The sequence below is a fragment of the Pan paniscus genome, chromosome 17 (genome assembly GCF_029289425.2).
Source record: "Pan paniscus chromosome 17, NHGRI_mPanPan1-v2.0_pri, whole genome shotgun sequence".
NCBI classification, from domain to species: domain Eukaryota; kingdom Metazoa; phylum Chordata; class Mammalia; order Primates; family Hominidae; genus Pan; species Pan paniscus.
Window position 1 is genome coordinate 71,498,304 of NC_073266.2, and position 26,257 is coordinate 71,524,560.

Sequence of the window (26,257 nt, forward strand, 5' to 3'; positions counted from 1 at the left end):
CTTTGCTATTGTGAGTAGCGCCGCAATAAACATACGTGTGCATGTGTCTTTATGGCAGCATGATTTATAATCCTTTGGGTATATACCTAGTAATAGGATGGCTGGGTCAAATGGTATTTCTAGTTCTAGATCCCTGAGGAATCACCACACTGTCATCCACAATGGTTGAACTAGTTTACAGTCCCACCAACAGTGTAAAACTGTTCCTATATCTCCACATCCTCTCCAGCACCTGTTGTTTCCTGACATTTTAATGATCGCCATTCTAACTGGTGTGAGATGATATCTCATTCTGGTTCTTATTTGCATTTCTCTGATGGCCAGTAATGGTGAGAGTTTTTTCATGTGTCTGTTGGCTGCATAAATGTCATCTTTTAAGAAGTGTCTGTTCATATCCTTTGCCCACTTGTTGATGGGGTTGTTTTTTCCTGGTAAATTTGTTTGAGTTCTTTGTAGATTCTGGATATTAGCCCTTTGTCAGATGAGTAGATTGCAAAAATTTTCTCCCATTCTGTAGGTTGCCTGTTCACTCTGATGGTAGTTTCTATTGCTATGCAGAAGCTCTTTAGTTTAATTAGATCCCATTTGTTAATTTTGGCTTTTGTTGCCATTGCTTTTGGTGTTTTAGACATGAAGTCCTTGCCCATGCCTATGTCCTAAATGGTATTGCCTAGGTTTTCTTCTAGGTTTTTTATGGTTTTAGGTCTAACATTTAAGTCTTTAATGCATCTTGAATTAATTTTTGTATAAAGTGTAAGGAAGGGATCCAGTTTCAGCTTTCTACATATGGCTAGCCAGTTTTCCCAGCACCATTTGTTAAATAGGAAATCCTTTCACCATTTCTTGTTTTTGTCAGGTTTGTCAAAGATCAGATAGTTGTAGATGTGTGGTATTATTTCTGAGGGCTCTGTTCTGTTCCACTGGCCTACGTCTCTGTTTTGGTACCAGAACCATGCTGTTTTGGTTACTGTAGCCTTGTAGTATAGTTTGAAGTCAGGTAGCATGATGCCTCCAGCTTTGTTCTTTTGGCTTAGGATTGACTTGGCAATGCGGGCTCTTTTTTGGTTCCATATGAACTTTAAATAGTTTTTCCCAATTCTGTGAAGAAAGTCTTTGGTAGCTTGATGGAGATGGCATTGAATCTATGAATTACATTGGGCAGTATGGCCATTTTCACGATATTCATTATTCCTATCCATGAGCATGGAATGTTCTTCCATTTGTTTGTGTCCTCTTTTATTTCATTGAGCAGTGGTTTGTAGTTCTCCTTGAAGAGGTCCTTCACATCCCTTGTAAGTTGGATTCCTAGGTATTTTATTCTCTTTGAAGCAATTGTGAATGGGAGTTCACTCATGATTTGGCTCTCTGTTTGTCTTTACTGGTATATAAGAATGCTTGTGATTTTTGCACATTGATTTTGTATCCTGAGACTTTGCTGAAGTTGCTTATCAGCTTAAGGAGATTTTGGACTGAGACGATGGGGTTTTCTAGATATACAATCATGTCATCTGCAAACAGGGACAATTTGACTTCCTCTTTTCCTAATTGAATATCCTTTATTTCTTTCTCCTGCCTAATTGCCCTGGCCAGAACTTCCGACACTGTGTTGAATAGGAGTGGTGAGAGAGGGCATCCCTGCCTTGTGCCAGTTTTCAAAGGGAATGTTTCCAGTTTTTGCCCATTCAGTATGATATTGGCTGTGGGTTTGTCATAAATAGCTCTTATTTTGAGATACGTCCCATCAATACCTAATTTATTGAGAGTTTTTAGCATGAAGGGCTGTTGAATTTTGTCAAAGGCCTTTCTGCATCTATTGAGATAATCATGTGGTTTTTGTCTTTGGTTCTGTTTATATGCTGGATTACATTTATTGATTTGCATATGTTGAACCAGGCTTGCATCCCAGGGATGAAGCCCATTTGATCATGGTGGATAAGCTTTTTGATGTGCTGCTAGATTCAGTTTGCCAGTATTTTATTGAGGATTTTTGCATCAATGTTCATCAGGGATATTGGTCTAAAATTCTTTTTTTTGTTGTTGTGTCTCTGCCAGGCTTCGGTATCAGGATGATACTGGCCTCTTAAAATGAGTTAGGGAGGATTCCCTCTTTTTCTATTGAAAAGGAATTTCAATAGAAATTCCAGAAGGAATGGTACCAGCTCCTCCTTGTACCTCTTGTAGAATTCGGCTGTGAATCCATCTGGTCCTGGACTTTTGGTTGGTAAGCTATTAATTATTACCTCAATTTCAGAGCCTGTTATTGGTCTATTCAGAGATTCAACGTCTTCCTGGTTTAGTCTTAGGAGGGTGTATGTGCAGAGGAATTTATCCATTTCTTCTAGATTTTCTAGTTTATTTGCATAGAGGTATTTGTAGTATTCTCTGATGGTAGTTTGTATTTCTGTGGGATCGGTGGTGATATCACCTTTATCATTTTTTATTACGTCTATTTGATTCTTCTCTTTTCTTCATTAGTCTTGCTAGCAGTCTAGCTAGCAAGAAAAGATCAACAAAATTGATCCTTTCAAAAAAACCAGCTCCTGGATTCATTGATTTTTTGAAGGGTTTTTTGTGTCTACCTCCTTCAGTTCTGCTCTGATCTTAGTTATTTCTTGCCTTCTGCTAGCTTTTGAATGTGTTTGCTCTTGCTTTTCTAGTTCTTTTAATTGTGATGTTAGGGTGTCAATTTTAGATCTTTCCTGCTTTCTGTTGTGGGCATTTAGTGCTATAAATTTCCCTCTACACACTGCTTTAAATGTGTCCCAGAGATTCTGGTATGTTGTGTCTTTGTTCTCGTTGGTTTCAAAGAACATCTTCATTTCTGCCTTCATTTCATTATGTACCCGGTAGTCATTCAGGAGCAGGTTGTTCAGTTTACATGTAGTTGAATGGTTTTGAGTGAGTTTCTTAATCCTGAGTTCTAGTTCGATTGCACTGTGGTCTGAGAGACAGTTTGTTATAATTTCTGTTCTTTTACATTTGCTGAGGAGTGCTTTATTTCCAACTATGTGGTCAATTTTAGAATAGGTGCATTGTGGTGCTGAGACGAGTGTATATTCTGTTGATTTGGGGTGGAGAGTTCTGTAGATGTCTATTAGGTCCACTTGGTGCAGAGCTGAGTTCAAGTCCTGGATATCCTTGTTAACTTTCTGTCTCATTGATCTGTCTAATGTTGACAGTGGGGTGGTTAAAGTCTCCCATTATTATTGTGTGGGAGTCTATGTCTCTTTATAGGTCTCTAAGGACTTGCTTTGTGAATCTGGGTACTCCTGTATTGGGTGCATATATATTTAGGATAGTTAGCTCTTCTTGTTGAATTGATCCCTTTACCATTATGTAATGGCCTTCTTTGTCTCTTTTGATCTTTGTTGGTTTAAAGTCTGTTTTATCAGAGACTAGGGTTGCAACCCCTGCCTTTTTTTGTTTTCCATTTCCTTGGTAGATCTTCCTCCATCCCTTTATTTTGAGCCTATGTTTGTCTCTGCATGTGAGATGGGTTTCCTGAATACAACACACTGATGGGTCTTGACCCTTTATCCAATTTGCCAGTCTGTGTCTTTTAATTGGAGCATTTAGCCCATTTACATTTAAGGTTAATATTGTTATATGTCAATTTGATCCTGTCATTATGATGTTAGCTGGTTATTTTGCCCATTAGTTGATGCAGTTTCTTCCTAGCATCAATGGTCTTTATAATTTGGCATGTTTTTGCAGTGGCTGGTACCAGTTGTTCCTTTCCATCTGTAGTGCTTTCTTCAGGAGCTCTTTTAGGGCAGGCCTGGTGGTGACAAAATCTCTCAGCATTTGCTTGTCTGTAAAGTATTTTATTTCTCCTTCACTTATGAAGATTAGTTTGGCTGGATATGAAATCCTGGGTTGAAAATTCTTTTCTTTAGGAATGTTGAATATTGGTCTTCACTCCCTTCTGGCTTGTAGAGTTTCTGCCATTCTCTCTGGTTGCCCTTAACATTTTTTCTTTCATTTCAACTTTGGTGAATCTGACAATTATGTGTCTTGGAGTTGCTCTTCTCAAGGAGTATCTTTGTGGTGTTCTCTGTATTTCCTGAATTTGAATGTTGGCCTGCCTAGCTAGGTTGGGGAAGTTCTCCTGGATAATATCCTGCAGATTGTTTTCCAACTTGGTTCCATTCTCTCTGTCACTTTCAGGTACACCAATCAGACATAGATTTGGTCTTTTCACATAGTCCCGTACTTCTTGGAGGCTTTGTTCATTTCTTTTTATTCTTTTTTCTCTGAACTTCGCTTCATTTCATTCATTTGATCTTCAATCACTGATACCCTTTCTTCCAGTTGATCGAATTGGCTACTGAAGCTTGTGCATTCATCACGTAGTTCTCATGCCATGGTTTTCAGCTCCATCAGGTCCTTTAAGGACTTCCCTGCATTGGTTATTCTAGTTAACCATTCGTCTAATCTTTTTTCAAGGTTTTTAGCTTCTTTGCTATGGGTTCGAACTTCCTCCTTTAGCTCGGAGAAGTTTGATAGTCTGAAGCCTTCTCTCAACTCCTCAAAATCATTCTCCATCGAGCTTTGTTCCATTGCTGGTAAGGAGCTGCATTCCTTTGGAGGAGGAGAGGTGCTCTGACTTTTAGAATTCAGTTTTTCTGTTCTGTTTTTTCCCCATCTTTGTGGTTTTATCTACCTTTGGTCTTTGATGATGGTGATGTACAGATGGGGTTTTGGTGTGGATGTCCTGTTTGTTAGTTTTCCTTCTAACAGTCAGGACCCTCAGCTGCAGGTCTGTTGGAGTTTGCTGGAGGTCCACTCCAGACCCTGCTTTCCTGGGTATCAGCAGCGGAGGCTGCAGAACAGCAAATGTTGCTGCCTGATCGTTCCTCTGGAGGTTTCATCTCAGAGGGTTACCCGGCTGTGTGAGGTGTCAGTCTGCCCCTACTGAGGGGTGCCTCCCAGTTAGGCTACTCGGAGGTCAGGAGCCCACTTGAGAAGGCAGTCTGTCCGTTCTCAGATCTCAGACTCCATGCTGGGAGAACAACTACTCTCTTCAAAGCTGTCAGACAGGGACATTTAAGTCTGCAGAGGTTTCTGCTACCTTTTGTTCAGCTCTGCCCTGCCCCCAGAAGTGGAGTCTACAGAGGCAGGCAGGCAGGCCTCCTTGAACTGCAGTGGGTTCCACCTAGTTTGAGCTTCCTGGCCACTTTGTTTACCTACTCAAGCCTCAGCAATGGCAGGCACCCCTCCCCCAGCCTCGCTGCCGCCTTGCAGTTCGATCTCAGACTACTGTGCTAGCAATGAGTGAGGCTTTGTGGGCGTGAGACCATCCAAGCCATGCATGGGATATAATCTCCTGGTGTGCCGTTTGCTAAGACCATTGGAAAAGTGCAGTATTGGGGTAGGAGTGACCCGATTTTCCAGGTGCCATCTGTCACAGCTTTGCTTGGCTATGAAAGGTAATTCCCTGACCTCTTGCGCTTCCCAGGTGAGGCAATGCCTCTCCCTGCTTCGGCTCACACTCAGTATGCTGCACCCACTGTCCTGTACCCACTGTCCAGCAAGCCCCAGTGAGATGAACCCAGTACCCTAGTTGGAAATGCAGAAATCACCCATCTTCTGCATCGCTCACACTGGGAGCTGTAGACTGGAGCTGTTCCTATTTGGCCATCTTGGAACCGCCCACAGTATAGAAATTTCTAAAACTTATTCATCTTGCATAACTACAACTGTCTATCCTTTGACTAATATACCTGTTTCCTTCTCCCTTCTAACCCAAATCTTTGGCAATCACCATTCTTTTCTCTGCTTCTATGAGTTTGGCTTCTCTCTGCTTCTGTGAGTTTATATTCCTTATATAAGTGGGACCATGTAGTATTTGTCCTGTGTCAGGCTAATTGATACAATTCTTAAAACAGCAAAGAACCTAGTTTGTTTTTCTCCCTACAGTTCTATTTTCAGTTTACTTTATACTTTTATTTCAGTTTACTTTTATTTTATTATAGTTCTTTCAGTTTATTATAAAGAATTCAAACAAGTGTAGAAAATTGTACAGTTAACAGATACTCACCACCTAAATTCCACATTTAACATTTTAGAATATTTGCTTTATCGCTTATCTATCCATGTATCAACCCTCTTCTCCCCTCCATCCACTTACACCTTCTACATTTTGATGCATTTTAAAGTTAGTGATATCAGATTACTTTCCCAATTCTCACACTTCACACATAATGATGGCCCAAGATCAATATCCAGGAAGTAATGAGTAAAGGTTTACAATAGATACCTATTAAGTCCCTATGTGCTACATACCTCAGATACAAATAAGTGAGTTTCAAGGCCAAAACAGCAAGATGTCCAACACTTCCAAACACTTGCCAACACAAACATCCTCTCACCCTCCTTCAAACAGTGAAGATGCTGAGCTGTCCATTTGTAGCATCATTTGTTCTTTCACAGCTGCTTATAGAAAGTGCAGTTCTCAGCTTCAGACACTGAAGTCCAATGAATCAAACATAATGAGTCTGACATGTCACTGACTAAAACCCAGGCAAAATGCTGTGGGTTCCACACCATTGCCTCAATTAAAGTCATGTCTTAGATTTTCATTATTTTGTTGCTATAGACACTTTAACAAATTGTTGGACGTTAGGTTTCCATTAAAAGTTTTCTTTGTGCTTTTCCTGTTTTCTCAGGATTCACTGGTAAATATCTTCAATGATATCATCTCCCAAAAGTAAAGTAGGTTTGAAGATAATAAAAATAACTTAAATATTTTAACATGTAATATTAATACACAAAGTCTTATATAATGTAAACCGCAGTATTGTATACATTCCATTGTTATCCTCCCCTTCACCTTTTTAGGTATATAAAAAATTGTAGTTGTCATCATCACCATTTTACAAATGAGAAGACGGAATCTCAGACAAATTAAGCCTCAGAGGTGATAAGCTATGGATCTGGAGTTCAAAGGCAGGCTTCTAGCTCCAAATCCCATAATTTTCCCTCTGCATTTGATGTAAGAATAAAATAAAAGTGTTTGGAGCAATGAATAGTTCAACCCTATGTGAAATGTATAGCTTTGACACACTAACTCAAAGTGTTAAATATGTATTGTATTTCATGTGCATGTATGCAGATATGTTGTGTGTGCATGTTACACATGGATTTAAGTATATATACACCCATATGTAACAGAAAAATCATTTGGACAGTTTCTTCCATGTGACAAGTTTTGTGCTAAGGGCTTTACAAATATTTTAATTTCATGCTCAGAGAACCCTTGTGTGTTGAGTATTATTACCCCTAAGGTACAAAGAAAACTGAGGCTCAGTGTAATTAGGCAATGTGCTCACTGTTGCACTGATAATATGTAGCCAGGACTGTCTGGCTACAAAATGCATGCTCTTGAGCATAATACAATAGTCAGTGGAATCATTTTGAAACACTAGCTAGAAGAAAATTGAATAAGTGTTCACATATTACATTTGTGTATCTATTGCCAAAAAATTGTTAAATTGAATTTTAAAAAGAGGCATGGTCATTGTCTTTGTTTACTCATTTATTTATTATTTATGCCAGGAACATGTTTCAAGCTGGTGATGATGTGATAAACATGACTAGGATGGTCTGACTTCAAGAAGCTTGAACTCTCATGGAGAATGCTAGCAAATAATAATTTTTAAAAAAGCTAAATTTTTCTCTAGACCTGCTTCACATACCCTATTTTTCAGTTGTTGGCGACTCTGTCTTTCCAGAGGTTCATCTTTGGAGGCATCTTTGATTCATTTTTCTTTGCCCTATAGTTTGTCAACTAATACTGTTAGCTCTACCTACAAGATATATTTATAATCCAAACTTTTTTTTTTCATAATTCAAACATTTATTTCTGATTCTGCTGCTACTACCCTAGTCCAAGTCACAATAATCTCAAGCAGATTACTACAATATTCTCTTAAATGGCTTCACATTTACCTCCCCCCAGTCTATTCTCAATACCACAATTAGAAGGATCCTGTTAAAACTGTAAATAAGATCCATTCATCTGCTCACAATGTTGGTAGCTACCAATTTCCCTCAGGAGAGAAGCAGAAGTCCTCAATCCAATTAAAATATGGGTGAACGATCTCAATAGTTGTATCTCCAAATAAGTTATAAAATGGCTGACAAGTACATGGAAAGATGTTCATCATCATCAGCTGTCAGGAAAATGCTTATCAAAACCACAATGATACCACTTTATACACACTAGGATGGCTCGAATCAAAAAAGACAAATAAAAAGTACTGTCAAGAATGTGGCAATGCCAGGCGTGGTGGCTCACGCCTGTAATCCCAGCACTTTGGGAGGCTGAGGCAGGCAGATCACAAGGTCAGGAGTTTGAGACCAGCCTGACCAACACGGTGAGACCCCACTGCCCCTAAAAATACAAAAATTAGCTGGGCATGATGGTGCATGTCTGTAATCCCAGTTACTCAGGAGGCTGAGGCAGGAGAATCACTTGAACCTGGGAGATGGAGGTTGCAGTGAGCCGAGATTGTGCCATTGTACTGCAGCCTAGGCAACAGAGTAAGACTGTGTCTCCAAAAAAATAAAAATAAGTAAATAAATAAAAATAAAAAGTGGCAAAATTGGAGAACTTGTACACTGCTGGTGGTAGCCTAAAAATGGTGAAGCTTCTTTGGAAAACTGTCTATCAGTTCCTCAAAAGGTTAAAAACAGTCATAATATGACCCAGTAATTCTACTCTTAGGTATATACTCAAAAGAAATGGAAATATATGTCTACACAAAATCTTGCACATGAATATTCATAGCAAAATTATTCATAATGGTCAAAATGTGCAAACACAAAGGTACATCAACTGATAAATGGATAAATAAAATGGAATACAAAATACAAAGACTACCATGAAGAGAAATGAAGTTCTGATATGATGTACTATAATAAACCTTAAAGACTGTATGCTAAGTTTTAAAAGCCCATGACAAAAGCCCACATACTATGATTCCATTTATACCATTTATAGAAAATGTCCAGAATAGACAAATCTATAAAGTTGGGGCTGGGAAGGCTGGTGGGGAATGGGCAGTGATTTCTAATGGACATAGGTTTCTTTTTGGGATGAGGACAATGTCCCAAGATTGATTGTGGTAATGGTTGCACAACTATGAATATACTAAAAACCACTGTATTATATATACCTAAAATGTGTTCATTTTATGAACATGTGAACTATGCCTCAATAAAGTAATGAGTTGTGTGTCTGTGTGTGGGGGTGCCTGGACGAACAAAGTCCTTAAAATAGCTTCTGAGGCCCTACATCATCTGGTCGCTGCCTCCCCCAGTAGTTCTCTAGTATATCCAGATTCTCTTTCCCAGTCACTCAGCAGGAGCCAAAGAGTCTTTTTGCCCTTTCTCAGACATATTACTCATCCTTCAGCCTCAAGACCTTTGCACTGGCTGTTACTCTCCAGAGTGCCCTTCTCTGACATATTGACATGGCTCACTCCTCCACTTCCTTCAAATCTTTGCTAAAATGTCATCTTGTATGTGAAACAGATTGTAATACCCTTCCCCACCATGCATAACAAATTCCCCTTATCTTGCTCTATTTTTTCCCCAGAACATTATCTTTTTGTAGTAAAGGCTTTGGATGATCACCCATATCTGATTCTCTTCTCCTTTCAAGCATACAGAAGAATTAATCTTCCCTGCACCCCGAACCCACCACCATAGAAATGCAGACATGTGATTAGTTCTGCCCAATGGGTCATCAGCAGCACTGACATGTGCCATTTCTACACCAAGATATTTAACTGTCAGTACAAGGCCTTCTAGTGATTTCTTCCACAACTGTAGTAATCACAAAGCCGACTTCATTTGCAGATTGAGATGCTGAAGATTAAAGCATTCCAGATTGTAAAAGCACTACAGATATGAAAGTTTCCCTGGAGAGTCATCCGGACCTACAGCACATTTTTCATGGGTGATCAATTTTATGTGAGATTATGGGCTGCTTGATACTGCAGCATAGTTTAGCCTATGTTGATGGGTGTATCTAATAGTATTTATTTTTATTGTTCATTTTTTCTTTAGTATCCTTCTCATCCCACAAGAATGCATGGCATAAGGCCAAGGAGTTGCATCTCTTTTGTTACTAGTCTCTCTCTAAACCCCTGAAACACTACCTGGCACATCTTAGATATTTATTAGATGAACAGAATGAAGTAATATATAATTTTAAAAAGCAGGCTAGGTGTTGCAGCTCAAATCCCAGCAGTTTAGGAGGCTGAGGGAGGAGGGTCAGTTGAGGCCAAGAGTTTGAGACCAATATGGGCAACATAGTAAGACCCCAGTGCTACAAAAAATTTTAAAAGATTAGCCAGGCATGGTGGTACATGCCTATAATCCCAGCTACTTGGGAGGCTGAGGTGGGAAGATTGCTTAAGCTCAGGAGTTTGAGGCTGCAGCGACCCAAGGTCTTACCACTGTATTCCAGCCTGGGGAGCAGAGTGAGACTATATCTATATATTATATATTATATGTAAGTTTATATACATATTTAATACATATTAAATAAAATTTCACAAGTGTTGTGAAAGAGAAATACTCCACAGTATTAGCAGGGTGACCTCACCTATTCAGTGGATTAGCATAGTCTTCTCTAATGAAATGACTTTTAAGCCAAATTCTGAAAAAAATCAATAGTAGTGAGTTAGGTGATGAGAATTACAGAACCAGGAGGCACTGTCTTGCAAGGCTCTGAGCAATTACAACTCGGACCAGTGCTAGGAAGGAGTTACAGTGTCATGAGAGCCTATGATGGGAGGATTTGGCCCCTTCAGGGCAAACGACAGTGTAACAGAAGTCATTGGTAGGAAGGAAGCAAAAATAAAATTAGGGGAAAAAAGTGAGATCATATACAATCAAGTAAATTTGAGGTACAATAATATGTTAACAATTATGCCAAGAATATAACAGCATATATTAAAGAATTTACAGAAGGCATTATGGAAGAGTGAGAAATGAGCTGGAATTTTAGCTGCAGATGAGGATGAGAGAGCAAAAGAAAGCAGGATACCCCACTGCTCACTGGGGTCTGATGCTATGCAGAGCAAAGATCTCACATAAACACGGACACAGGAATGCCATTAGCAAAGATGTAAAACCGTGGTGAAACCAACGTAACTAGAATTGAAGGGAGCATTTTGAGGGCAAACTCCTATTGCAAAAGCAAATGGGATAGATAAGATGGGATCAGTTCCTTGGGAGCTGCTAATGCCTGGACTGAGAATATGATCAGAGCAGTGTGATGAAAAAAGTATTTAGGAAGATGACTCAGGCACCAGTGGCCGAACAGCCCAAAAGTTTTTAATGAGAGGGAAGTTGAATGGCCCAAACCACTGCTCCATCTAGCAAATATTTATCAAGCAACTACTATATACAATGTAAATAAGGCATTATTTTTAATGTCTAGAATATATTCCTTAACTTTCTGGTTCTGATATTTCTAATAAATGTGAATGTTTACACGTACAAATAATTACTCAGATGCCCTGTGAATGTCAGACTAAAACTGTAAATTGGGATCAGATTGACTTATATCAAAACCACTGGACAATTTAATTTCTACAGTCCCTTTACCTGGAGAGATGCTTACTTAGAATTCTTGTTTTGAATTAAGAAGGACACACAGTTTAGTTGCCTCTAGGGATTTGGGCCTTTTAGAGGTTATTTTTAGAAAGATTTGTTTTGGGAGAGGTCAGTTGGTCTACAGTTCCAGCTGTAAAGTTTTATGGCTAGAGCTAGTTTCCTTAGTATTATTTTTGGCCCTTCTCTAATCTCTGTTAATAACAGGAAAATACACAGAAAATTGCTCCAAATCCACAAAGAAATAGGAGAGTCATGGTGCCTTAGTAGAAAGAAGCTACAAGAAGAAATAAGTCAGTTAAAAGGAACATATTAAAAACAAGTAAAATAATGTATGATCAATAGTATGTAGTCTGAATATTGAAAACATTTTAGATGGATATTTCAGAAGATCATAAAATATCTTGACCCCTCCCACTTAGAAGTATCACAAAATTGCCCTACGATCATAAGTAATTCTCTTTCAAGTCTTCCAGAATGCCAAGATGATATATAGTTGCCATCAGTCAAATTGTCTGAGTGATGCTTTAAGTATATATATAAAGTAACACGTATAAATAACGAGACAATTTCAGAAAGAACTACATACTTATCTTTTTTTTGCTATAAGATGACCTATCAATTCACCCTTAAATACTAATCCTGATGGAAGTCATATTTTAAAGAATTTTTTGCAGATACTTATCTTGAATACAGTATACACTGAATAGCAATAGAAATTATATGCTCTAGGACAGTATGAAAACTATTGTGTCAAAGTTAACATTTCATAAGGTGTATTGAAAAAAATTGTATAGAGTTCTCTTAAGAAGATTCGGAGAATTCTGGTTCTGCCAATATGGAGTAGCCCACTCCTCCCAGGTCCTCCCTCTTGCAATTGAAAAACCCTGGATGTAACACAAGCATAGGAAGACTCTGAAAGGTGAAAACAGAGGCAGACAATCTAACAGCCTTAGGAGTTGTGGAACTCATGGAAGCAAGTTCTCTGGGTTTCTGTATTGCTTCCTGTATGTTCCAGATAGGAGCTTACAGTTGCCGCAGGGTCAAGCAGAAGTGGATCTAGCATGCATCCTTCCCACCCACACCTTCTCCCAAAAGAAATAGACAGGGGTGATCAAATTCCCCCATTGGATGGTCTCTACATGGCCAGGCAGAGAGCTAATCTTGCATGTCCCAAACAGGAAGCAGGTAGTGTTTTTATTCCCCTGCCAGCATTGTGACCATGGAGCTGAGTAGGGAGCTGACCATAACCCTTCCCTGTTCAGCAGAAGTAGGTGGTGGCCTGAGTTCCCCACCAGGAAGTGCCCATGTAGTCCAACGGAAAGCTGAGCGTCCATTTCCACCTGCTACTACAACTGTGATGAATCTTTAGGAACTGATGTGGAATGGGAAAAAAAAAAAAAAGCCACGCCTAAAAGGTTGCAACTCTGGGATTCCATTTATACAATAGTCTTAAAGTGACAAAATTACAGAAATGCAGGCTGGGCGCAGTGGTTCACGCCTATAATCCTTGCATTTTGGGAGGCCAAGTGATCTGTAGATCACTTGAGGTCAGGAGTTCGAGACCAGCCTGGCCAACGAGGTGAAACCCCATCTTTACTAAAAATACAAAAAAGTTAGCCGGGCATGATGGCAGGTGCCTGTAATCCCAGCTACTCAGGAGGCTGAGGCAGGAGAATCACCTGAACCCAGGAGGTGGAGGCTGTAGTGAGCTGAGATCACCCCACTGCACTCCAGCCTGGGCAACAGAGTAAGATTTTATCTCAAATGAATAAATTATATATATATGATTGTGTGTGTACACACACACATATACACACATGTATATACACATATATACATACACACACACACACACACACACACACACACACATATTACAGAAATGTAGAAAAGATCAGCCAGGGCCCAGAGGTTGGGAAGCAGGGAAGGGGAAGGAGGAAGAAGCTATACAGCAAATGAGAGATCCTTGTGAGGATGGAAATGTCCTATATGAATGTCAGTATCTTGGCGGTGATACTGTATTATGTTTTTTGAAGAAGTTACCATTGGAGGAAACTTGAGAAAAGGGTACATGGAACCTCTATATTATTTCTTACAACTCTACATGAATCTGCAGTTACCTCAAAATTAAAAGCTTAAAAGGGATTTAATCAACAGGTATGAGATTATTCATTAAGGAATCTTCCAATTGTCAGATTAAACATTGAATAATTTTATATTAAAATACAAAATAATAATTTCAATATAAAATTATTGTTTCTAAACCAAAATAGGAGAGGTAGTTATCTCCATTTTCTGGAGATTGGACTAAAAAATTTTTCTTCATCTAATAGACAGGATACCAAAATTCTATCACATTAGTATTCATTCAATCATTAAACATTTGTTAAGAACCAACTACGTACCCTGCTCTAAGTTACAGGAATAAAGTAATGAATGAAACAAACTGAATACTTGCTCTCTGGTGCTTACCTTATGAGAGAAGTATTCTGTATTTCATTCATGTTGGTCAACTAGTTCTTTTTCACTACGCAGTCAGATTAACTTTCTCTCAGGCCTTTGCCATGATATAAACCAATCACGCTGAAAGGTTGTGTTTCCTACCTACTACTTTGTTAGGTTGAAATACTTCTTTCTTCCTTTGCATTAATAATCCTTAGTGAAACTAAAAGGATATCTGAAGATATAGTAAGGTAGGAAGCTGAAAGAATGTGAGTCACTTAGGATTTTACTGGAAAAGCTCTCTAAGCTGAAAATGTTTCGAGTAGGATCAGTTCTCACTGTTTGTGTGTTAATATCTATATCTATACATGGGATATAATGTGATGGAGGGAAACTAGAAGTAAATCTGAGACTCTTCTTACTGGCATTGATGATTTCAGTCTTTTCAGTGACCCATCTATGGCATCATTTTGAGTGTCACAAGGATAAAGTTTACATTAAAACACAAAGGGCTTTCAGAGGAAAAACTTAATTTCTAAAATAATGAAATTAGTTTTTTTAATAAACACTTGGTTGCATTTTTTCCATAAATACACAAACACCTACCACAAGCACTATGAAGAATGCAAAGATATTGTATCATAGATACACCAATAAGCTCTTAGTCTTAAAGAACTTAGCCAAATCTGAAGTAGGGTATATATGGATACAGAACATGAAAAGATGGTTCATAAGGAACCAAATGGACTTGTCCTCCCATATGTGGTGTCCAGTATAGTTCCATGATCCATGACATAAACCCCACGAGACTATAAAGATAAAAAAATATGAAAGTCAGAAACACAAATATGGAGGCACAGTGAGCTTTGCAAATAGCCCTAAAACAGCAGCTTTTTTATGACATGTATTTACATGTGGTTTGCCATTTTATGCATGTCCTTGATAAGAACAATATGATTGCATGCTTCATTACCATTCAAGTACCAACTGGAGGCTTCACAGATTCTACCACTTTGTATACAGACAGCATAAACAGAAGAAATACTTAAACTTTTCTATTTCACATTGCAGCCATAAAAACAGATTGTTTATCCAGCTGAACTCTTTCATGTGAGACACAAAAGCACTATAACCAAATACCAAAATTCAATGGCAGGGCCCAACTCTTCCTAGAAATACAGTAATGAACCAAGAAGCAAGTGGTCTTAAACTCAGTTTGGCTTTTCCACTAGATAAAGTAGCCATCATACTAAGTACGTAATCTTTATCTTGACTCTCCTGCAGTGAGGTTTTTTGTTGTTGTTGTTTCGTCTTTTTAAGACCAAGTTTCGCTCTTGTCACCCAGGCTGGAGTGCAATGGTGTGATCTCAACTCACTGCAACTTCTGCCTCCCGGGTTCAAGTGATTCTCTTCTCATGTCTCAGCTTCCCGGAGTAGCTGGGATTACAGGTGCATGCCACCACACCCAGCTAATTTTTTATATTTTTAGTAGAAATGAGGTATCACCACGTTGGCCAGGCTGGTCTCAAACTCCTGACCTCAGGTGATCCACCCGCCTCGGCCTCCCAAAGTGCTGGGATTACAGGCATGAACCACTGTGCCTGGCCTGCAGTGAGGATCTTTAACAGTTATCCAGATCCACCCCAGGTGTCCATTTTAGCAGTAATACTTTACCCCCTTTACAGTTAATCATGCACATAACAAAAGTTGCAGATAGATCAATGGAATTCATAAATGCCCTAACTCCAGGAATTAAGAGAAAATTTAACTTGGTATTTTGAATTCCCACTCAATTCAGTTAATTCAGAAATGCCTGGGCTGGGCACAGTGGCTCACGCCTGTAATCCTAGCACTTTGGAAGACTGAGGAGGGCAGGTCACGAGGTCAGGAGATCGAGACCATCCTGGCTAACATGGTGAAACCTCGTCTCTACTAAAAAATACAAAAAACTAGCTGGTCGTGGTGGCGGGTGACTATGCTCCCAGCTACTCAAGGGCTGAGGCAGGAGAATGGCGTGAACCTGGGAGGCGCAGCTTACAGTGAACCGAGATCACGCCACTGCACTCCAGCCTGGGCTATAGAGCAAGACTCCGTCTCAAAAAAAAAAAAGAAAAGAAAAGAAAGAATACCTGGAAGTAAGAACAATGAAACCAAGTACAAGTTGTACTGGAAAAAAACACCATAAACATAATACTATTCCATGTGCAAAATATCCATGTGCAAAATATATTATAGTCATACCCATTTTGACAAAACATTCATCCATGCATTTTAACACATCTCTCAAACTACGTCATCCAGCTCAGTGTCCCTGATTTAAGAATAGTATATCAAGTAAAGCCACTCAAACATATTTAGCACTACTTTGATAACAGTCCATTAAAACTATTCGTAACTCTGTGTCTCTGCGGTAAATCAGATCTTGGATCACCTTAATGCCAGAACTGCTGTGGTCAGCACCATTAGAATGAACACATAGAGGCAGCCTGTGCTTCATCTGAAAACTCTGCTCCTTTGTCTTATTTGAAATTACATCCTTCATCCCAAGACCTGAAAGGGCTTGAGTTATTGGGTAAAGCAAACATCTCTGTCCTCTCTCAGACTGCTACTGCCAGGCATCAGCAGGAAGGACTTTTGCAGCCTAAAAAGGAGAATTTGGCCCATCAGTTTAAATGACCTCTGAGCTATGTTATTTGATGGCAACCAAGAGAGTACAGTGAAATGTAACATGTAGGATTTTACAAGAAAGGAGGGCCAGGGTGGGTTTTGTTCCTCTTCTCAGATAAATTTGGTCCGTCGGTTATTCTGTGGAAAAGGTACTCACTCTCCTCCAAGGTCACTTGGATAGGAACCACAGATTTCTAGGAAAGCTATGTTATTAAATTGGCTACTTACACATAAAAGGAAGATCACATGGCAGAATTTAGCCCAGGATGTTCTGGGCTGGGAATAAAACAATCCTTTGGTAGGGAATCCCAGTGCTAACTAGATATTCCCAAGATCTGAGAACATGAAAAGCAGGGTACTATACGGAGTTAGGGGAAATTGCAGGGCTAACAAATTCATGGAATGACTCATAGCAAAGTATTTGCGCAAACTGGTTGCAATGAAACCACCTAGGGAACATCAGGGCTATTTCACTAGATAGAGGCCACTGGTTTTGACTCACTGTGAAAAAATCCAAGATCTATTTGTGACAACTTGGATGAACCTAGAGAACATCCCATTTAGTGAGATAAGTCAGGCACAGAAAGACAAATACCACCTGATCTCATATGTCAAATCTAAAAAGGCCAAATTCAAAGCAGAGAGTAAAATGATGGTTACCAGGAGGTGCTGGTCAAAGTGTACAAAAACTTCAATTAGAGAGGAGAAATTTGTTCAAGAGATGTACTGTACAATGTGGTGGCTACTAATAAGTATGTGTTTTTTTTGTTTGTTTGTTTTTGAGATGGAGACTTGCTCTGTCGCCCAGGCTGGAGTGCAGTGCTGTGATCTTGGCTCACTGCAGCCTCCACCTCCCGGGTTCCAGCAATTTTCCTGCCTCAGCCTCCCCATTAGCTGGAATTCTAAGCACATGCCACCATGCCCAGCTAATTTTTATATTTCTAGTAGAGACGAGGTTTTTCCCTGTTGGCCAGACTGGTCTCGAACTCCTGACCTCAGGTGATCCACCCATCTTGGCCTCCCAAAGTGCTGGGATTACAGGCATGAGTCACCATCCCTGACCATAACTATGCATTCTTGAAAATCACTGAGTATAAACTAAGTTTTCTTATCACACAAAAAGAGAAATATGTGAAGTAGTACCAATATAATTAGCTCAATTTAGCCATTCCAGTGTATACATATTCTAAAACATGTTGTACATAACATAAAACTGTCAATTCTAAAATAATTAAGAAAAGAAAAAAAATCTAAGATCTGAGCTGCCTGAATCCCAGGATACAATGATGAGGAGAGGATACATTGGCTTAGAAACCACTTAGTTTGCCAGCAGCAGTGGAAGAGGATTTCCTTGATCCAGAAAAGTGGGTCAGGTTATATAGAGACACAGACTCATTAGAGGTACGATACTTCTTCAAAGTATCGTTAAAAAGTCCCTCCTAATGATCCAGCTTTAACTTCTTTACCTCAGACCTATACTGAGGTAATGAAGTTAAAGCTAGATCATTAGGAGGGACTAAATTTAATACAGCCCGACTAGTGTCCTTACAAAAATGGGAATTTGGACACAGATATAGACATGCATAGAGGGAAGATGTAAAGAGACACAGTATAGGGAGGAGACAGTCATCTACAAGATAGGGGATGAAGGGAGAGGCTTGGAACAGATGCCTCCCTCATAGCCCCGGAAGGAACTAACCCTGCCAACACTTTGATTTCAGACTTCTAGCCTTCAGATCTGTGAGAAAAAATTTCTATTGTTTTAAGTCGTCCAATTTGCAGTACTTTGTTATGGCCACACCAACAAACTAATACACCTGCAAACCATGCAGATGTTTATATAGAAAAAGTCAACACTCTCTCTCACCTTGACCATTTCCTGCCTTTTGGGTAACTGATATTAGCATTGTGGAGTATATCTATTCACACTTTTTCCATACACATGATTTTTACTGGTTCATTTTTAATTAAATTATGATAGCACTTTGCAACGTACGTTTTTATCCATCTTCCAGATGGACTTATTATAACTCTCACTCATTAATTGCTATGTAATATTCAATATTATGTATCACTCTTCTGCTGGTTAACAATCAGGTTATTTCAGGTTATATGGCATCACAAAACAAATGCTGTGATAAACATCCCTGGACATATGTTTTCAATTTTAAAGCATAGATTTCTTAAATTAGAATTTCTCATTCAAGAATTATGTGCATTTCCTATTCTTCAATGCCCACCCCCACCAATGTATCAAAATATTTCTCTGCTAACAGTGCACATAAATTTCATAAACGTATTTGATTATGTTTCAAAAGCCTGTTTAAAGAGAATGATAATCACAAAGAATCTGATTAGACCCTTAGATGGAGGTCTTTGTTGCGTTCTGGTAGATGAGGAAAAATATAAGTCATGAACACTATTTTCATCCACGCAGAAATAGAGTCCCTTCACAAATCCCTTTTTCCTGGATTTTGTTTTTGTCTGTTTCTTGAGATGGAGTCTCGCACTGTTTCCTGGGCTGGAGTGCTGTGGCGCCATCTCGGCTCACTGCAACCTCCGCCTCCCGGGTTCAAGTGATTCTCCTGCCTCAGGCTCCTGAGTAGCTGGGATTACAGGTGCATGCCACCACACCCAGCTAATTTTTTGTATTTTTAGTAGAGACGGGGTTTCACCATGTTGGCCAGGCTGGACTCAAACTCCTGACCTCTGGATTCACCCGCCTCAGCCTCCCAAAATGCTGGGATTACAGGCTTGAGCCACCGCGCCCCACCCCTTTTTCCTGTTTTTAATGGAATGTGTCCCATACAGACCATTGGTTTCCATGGAATGTCCATTTTTATTACTTCTTTATGCATTTAAGGCAACCTAGAAATGCCAGTGCCAAAGCCCAAACTGAAGCTGACAGATGCTAGCCAGTGATTCTTTCAACTACAGAGTAATTTCCTGGTTCTAGCAAAAAGCATGGCAAGAACTCCATTCCCCTCAATCCACTCTCAATTAACAGATGAAGCTTTAGAACCTTGTGAAGAAGTGGGAATGCCAGACATTTCACCTACAATGGACTCTACTGGTGATTTCAGGGGAGAGCTGGCAGGAAGTAGAACACAGCCTGTGGAGATTTTGGGCACGTACTATGATTCCGAAGCCATTATTGAGGCAACTTTGCTGAAGTCAGGGCTCTTGGGAGAAAGGGACATGCATAGAGCATTTCTATTGCTGAGCAAATTGGCCATGACTTACTATGCAGATCTGCAGGAAAATGAATGAATAATGTTGAGCTTGAAAAATGCACTGGGCTTGCAAACGCTTTTGTCATGTCAACACAACTGAGATTGGCACCTCAAGAAGAGTGGCTCATCCCTGACAGATCACTCATGTGTTCCTTTAAAAAATGAGAATTTAGGAGGAGACTCAATCATAAATTATTCATTTGGGTTTTTTTTTTTTTTCATTTTATTTCAGAACATTCTCCTGGTCATGTCTTAAGTGAATTTCTCCCTGGTCCCATCATTTACAAATGCAGACAATTCTCAGTAAAGGAGCCAGATCTTAAGAAAGAAGCCACAGGACTTCCCCTCCCTTAAGAGAAGTCACTCTAGCCCTCAGTTGCTGCCCTCAATTGCTACCCACTTTCTAGGCCAGTAATAGCTGTAGCCCAATTAAGGCTGTAAAGGTGGCCCTTATTAACATTTTAAAAATAAAGCCATCTTCACCTAAACTTGGTAAGAACAAGTATTTTTCTTTTACCACCATCAAACCTCAAACACACGAAGATTTTCCTCTGGGAAATCACTGCATGTTTTATATGCTATATTTATGTCTCATTGTGAAGCATTCATTGGTTTATAGACCTTGGGTCCTCGAGGAAACATCACAAATCCTTATTATACTTCTTGGTATTAAATTTGGTGTTATAATCTGATTTATCTGCCAGCCTAACTCACATGTAAACAGACATCTCTCTCAAAGCTTCTTCAAATTCAATAACCCCCCCACCAAAAATAGTTCATGCTAAAGCTCTAGCCTTGAAGTTCACTGCAGTTACATTGTCAATGTTTAAGGATAATGATAAACAAATTGTACTTAGTTCTTTCCTCATTATGTTCACTTTTCCTTACACACACACCCCCATACACAGACAAGGGACCAGAAAAGTGTAATTTTGAAGGCCTTTTAAAGACAAGTATTGGTAGGCTTTCTAAGTGAATACAGTAATCTTCTTTAAATGAAGGAATGAATCAATCACCACGAGGTGACGGTGAAGTCCAATAAACAGGGCAGTAAATAATGATCATCTAATGAATGCAGATTAAAGACTCAGCCCAAGGACATTCCTCCTTATAAGTTATCACCTTTCCAAGGAATGCAAATATTAAAAAATCTTCATATAAGTTTATGTTGCGATTTGCTTTCTAATTCCCACATAAGATCGTTCTGATGGGAACTTATATAGAAAATTTAATCATTTGAGTATCTTTTAAGAGAATCTAATTATATGTAAAGTTTTTTGCAGATGTCATCCTCCTGGTTGTTCCTTTTAGTGATCGTAAATAGCATAGCATTGCCAACTACACAATTACAGAAGAAACCCTTTTCTCCTTTGACATTTTCAAAATACTGAAATATTTAAGCAGATGTTTAATAAGTATGATTATGTACTACTGAATATATTTCTAATGTGAAATGCACATTATATGTATGAAAAGCCAATCAGAACTTAATTCTGATTCAAGTTAGTAAAATGTTATTGTGTTCCAATGATGTGCAAAGCATAATGCTAATAAGGAAGAGAGTAAAAGATATGGGATGGCCCCTGCCCTCAAGGAACTTCCAAGTCAACTTACCTTTTTCTCTTTTTTTTTTTTAAATTTGAGACGGAGTCTCACTCTATCACCCAGGCTGGAGTGCAGTGGTGCAATCTCAACTCACAACTCACTGCAGCCTCTGCCTCTCAGGTTCAAGCAATTCTCCTGCCTCACCCTCCCAAGTAGCTGGGATTACAAGTGCCCACCACCATGACTGGCTAATTTTTTGTATTTTTAGTAGAGACAAGGTTTCACCATGTTGGCCAGGCTGGTCTCGACTCCTGACCTCAGGTGCTCCACCCACCTTGGCCTCCCTAAGTGCTGGGATTACAGGCGTGAGCCACCATGCCCAGCCACCTTTTTCTGTTACGTGAACTAAATGGTCTTTAGTTTCCAAAGTAGAAAGAAATTTTGAACAATAGTTTCTATATCAAGGGTCGTTATAAATCACATGTGTTGTTCTCATGCTCAAGAATGAGAAAAGCCACTGAAAACAAACCACATATTTTTTAGATAAATACACACCAGTTGTGGGGGTTGTCCAGATCAACCAAAATAATGCTTTTGAAAATCAAGATAGGATAGCATATTTAGAAAGTATATCATATTTAGATTATGATTTAATCTTTATTTTGGTTGGATCTGAACAGTATTTTGAAATTATTCTAGAAATAATGCAAGGAAAGAATCTAGTGTAATTTTATTCATAAAAATCAAGAAAGCTACTGATTTTGCACATAAGTCAAAAACAAAGTACAGGTGAAAAATATGGTTAAATTACAGAATATTAAACATCATTAAATTTCTGTCGTGGGTTTTTTCTGAAATATTTTTTGACAAGTTGTATAACATCTTTGTACAGTAAATTAAGGATTACCTTATAAAAATTTGAAATTATGAAGTCAATTATTAAAATATTATTTCAGAGTATTTTAATAGATGAACTAAAGACATATTAAAATAAGGTGGTTATAAGTTACTTTCTATGTTTGTAGAATTTCCAAAGCCTTTGAATCCTGTAGGTTTGTAGAATTGTATCTTTTGACATCTTGAAAAAAGATAACTGAAAAATAATATGGTTCAGCGGATTTGAAACTGCCTGCACAACAGTTCCCAAACAGTATTGATTACTAGATCAATTTCAAACTAATGGGTGGTTGTTAATTTTATGCTAAAGAAATCTTCCCTTGGTTCTGTTCAAATATTAAGAGTGACTTGGATAAGGACATGGATAATCTGTTTACCAAACCCATAGATGACAAAGGTGATGCAGACAGCAACTCTGCAGGTTAATCAAGTAGATTCAGTTGGTCTCAATAGGATAGAATGATGTATTGGATTACATGAAAATGAATAGGATAAATGTATAAATCTGGCACATGAGTTTATAGAAATGTATCAGTATAGAAGAGCAATGGTACAGCAACTGTAGTACACCCTCATAGATTGCAATTCCAATACAAAAGCAGGTGAGGTGTCGGTAGGAACTAATATTTACTGAATGACTTAAGCTCCTAACCACAGGCATCAGAGAGACCCAAGCATTGATATTATTCCCATTTTATAGAGAAACAGACATAAAATAATTTCCCCTATGTCCTACAGACTATAAAAGGTGAATCTGGAATTTGAACCTAGAGCAATCTTTCTGTAAAGCCCTGCTTTTATCAAGCCATTATCATGTAAACAGTGTAATAAAGATACTGTAATAACTAATGTAATCCTGGGTTACTGTATTAGTTCATTTCCACACTGCTGATAAAGACACACCCGAAACTGGGAACAAAAAGAGGCTTAATTGGACTTAGTTTCACATGGCTGGGGAGGCCTCAGAATCATGGCAGGAGGCAAAAGGCACTTCCTACATGGCGGCATCAAGAGAAAAATGAGGAAGAAGCAAAAGCGGGAACCCCTGTTGAACCCATGAGATCTTGTGAGACTTATTCACTATCACAAGAATAGCACAGGAAAGACAGGTCCCCATTCAATTATCCCCCCAGGGTCTCTCCCACAACATGTGGGAATTCTGGGAGATACAATTCAAGTTGAGATTTGGGTGGGAACACAGCCAAAACCTTATCAGTTACATTAGCAGAAGTAGAAGGCAAAAAAAAAGAAATAGTAGTCTTTCTCTAGTTTACATTAAGTCAGATGTTTATGGAAATCTAATGTAAAGATTAACACATATACACATTCATCAAGATGAAAAGAGAAAAACAAATACGAGGGTATTTATACAATGAAATACTGCTCATCACTAATAAGGAACAAACTACTGATAAAACAACATAGGTGATCTAAAAAAAAAAAAAAAGTTGAACAAAAGAGTGTGCACTGTTTAATTCCACTAGTATGAAGTCCATGAAAAGGCCTAACTCGTCTATTCTGATAGAACAGTAGCTCCCTCTGGGAAGGTTGCCTGGAAAGGAGCATAGGGAATTTTCTGGAATGATGAAATGTTTTATATTTTGATTGAGATGGTAGTTACAGAAGCATATACTATTGTCAAATGTATCAAACTATACACTTAAGATTTGTGCATTCTATTATATGGAAGATATACCTCAAGTCAAAGAAAAAGTAATGTACAGAAACTAGAGACTATGGTACTATGACAGTGAAGTATCAAGAAATCATGACCTATGTGAAACATGCAATCAAAGAAATACTATTTGCAAACATTTACTTTATTAGCAAGAAGTCCAGGAAAGGGGAGATAGAATGATGTATAATATTGATGTTTAAAATTATACCCTAAGAGAAAAAGAATAGTCATAAGTTTTTAGGGAGTGTAATTAGGATGAATAAGCAGACATTTTACCTCAGTCTAAAAATTCTCTATAGTCAAAGCAGTTCAAACATGAAATTGTATGAAGTTGTAAATTCCCCACTGTTCCAAGTGCCAGGCAGAGCCAGACAGCCTCCTATCATGATGTTCACAGAGGATACTTGGAACCTAAAGCAGTTCTCGCCAGTGCTGACACTATGCAGCTATGTCCTGAAACACACCTTGAGCCTCCATGGATGAAGCTCACATACTAAATGGCATCCAAACTCTCAACCCCACTCTCAATCTACTCACAACCCTTGGGGTCCACAAACCCATGTGCCAGTGATTAGCAGAAGCAGCCTCTACCCAACTTCTACTCCAACCCTACCACATGCTCCAATGTCAGATTCTAAAAAACAGTGGTTAAAAAAAAAAATACACTTTCATGTTTGGAGCACTTCTTAATAAAGAATATTTTGGTTCACCAAAGATTAAGTTATTTAACCTTATCTATTAATGAGGGTTACTAAATATCTAGCATGCTCTGAACACTGGAAATATAAGCAAAAAAAGACAACAGTCCCCATTTGATGGAGCTTACATTCTTGGTTGACATCAAGTGGATTAGGACAAGAACATCTCTGTTCTTTGGACCTATCCCTAGTGTAACTCTGCTGTACATGTAAGAGGGTGATGAATAAATACCCATTAACTTAACTTGATGTGAGAAACCAACAGAGCAGGAATATATAAAAGCCTCATGGGGGAGACAGGGCTTATCCAAGATTTAGACATGGTATTTTGCTACTCAGCTCAGTAAAAATCTGTTAGATGTCAGATGTTGACAAAATACTCATTTTCACCATTGTTCCTACACCTCAATAATAAGCCAATACACTGTGACTCAATGGATTTACTCTGAATTTACAATTTGGTTAATGCAACCCCCCAGAGTGACTCCAAGAGCCTTAGTAGAGCTTAACAAAATTGACTTCAATAAAATAAAAGGAGTGATGTTGCTGAGCTATGTCCAATAAATCACAGAGTCTATTAGCTGACATTAATTTATAATTTCAGGCACAGCAATAAAACTATTCACAATGCATTCCTTTAAATTGGATGAGAAGCCCAGGTAGCAAATTCTGAATGCAGCAAATCCTTCTAGAATAAAAACAGAAAACAGTCTCTATGGCAATAGCTTTAGGGAGTTGCCTTTAACCTCACCTAATGAGCCAACAAAATGTTTTAAGTGTACACTTAAGCGTACAATTCAAGAAGTTAAATTGACTAGACCCGCATTTTAAGACCTGCTGAAACACTAGCTGCAAACTTTACAGATTGACTCTCCAAGGAAAATTAGGTATTTGCTATACACGCATCAGAGGCAAAAAGTTCAAAGGAAATTGTGTATAAATTACACATATATAAGGATGAGAATTAACAATTCTGTTAGTTCTGTCTATGTACTTCCTCCATGTGTAATCTTTTCCTCTTCTTGTCGCTTATCTGTAAACCTTTTTTTGGTCTCTAGCTACTGCCCACCACACACAGTCATATTAAATTGTCAATGGAAAAAGATAAAACACATTTCCTCAAAGGTCTAAAGTCATCAGGAAGGAGTGGGCAGGTGTGTCTTCAAATCAGTACATTCATACATTTGGGAAAGCATAGAGGGGAGAAGGAAGAGGAAAATCATGTAAAAAAAAAACTGCTCTAAAGGTGATCCTACTGAGTAAGGAGCTGTGTCAAAAACTAGAAGCACTATAACAAAGGGCATAGTGGCAATTCGCCAGAAGGGAAAATGGTGGGAAGGAGGCACTGCAGCAGAAAACAGCTTGGAAACTATTGAAAACTGCTATCTACTTGATATTTGAGAAATCTCACATTTGGGTAGTTTAGTGCAACGTAGCTAAATGTTTAAACTAAACCTCACAGTGGT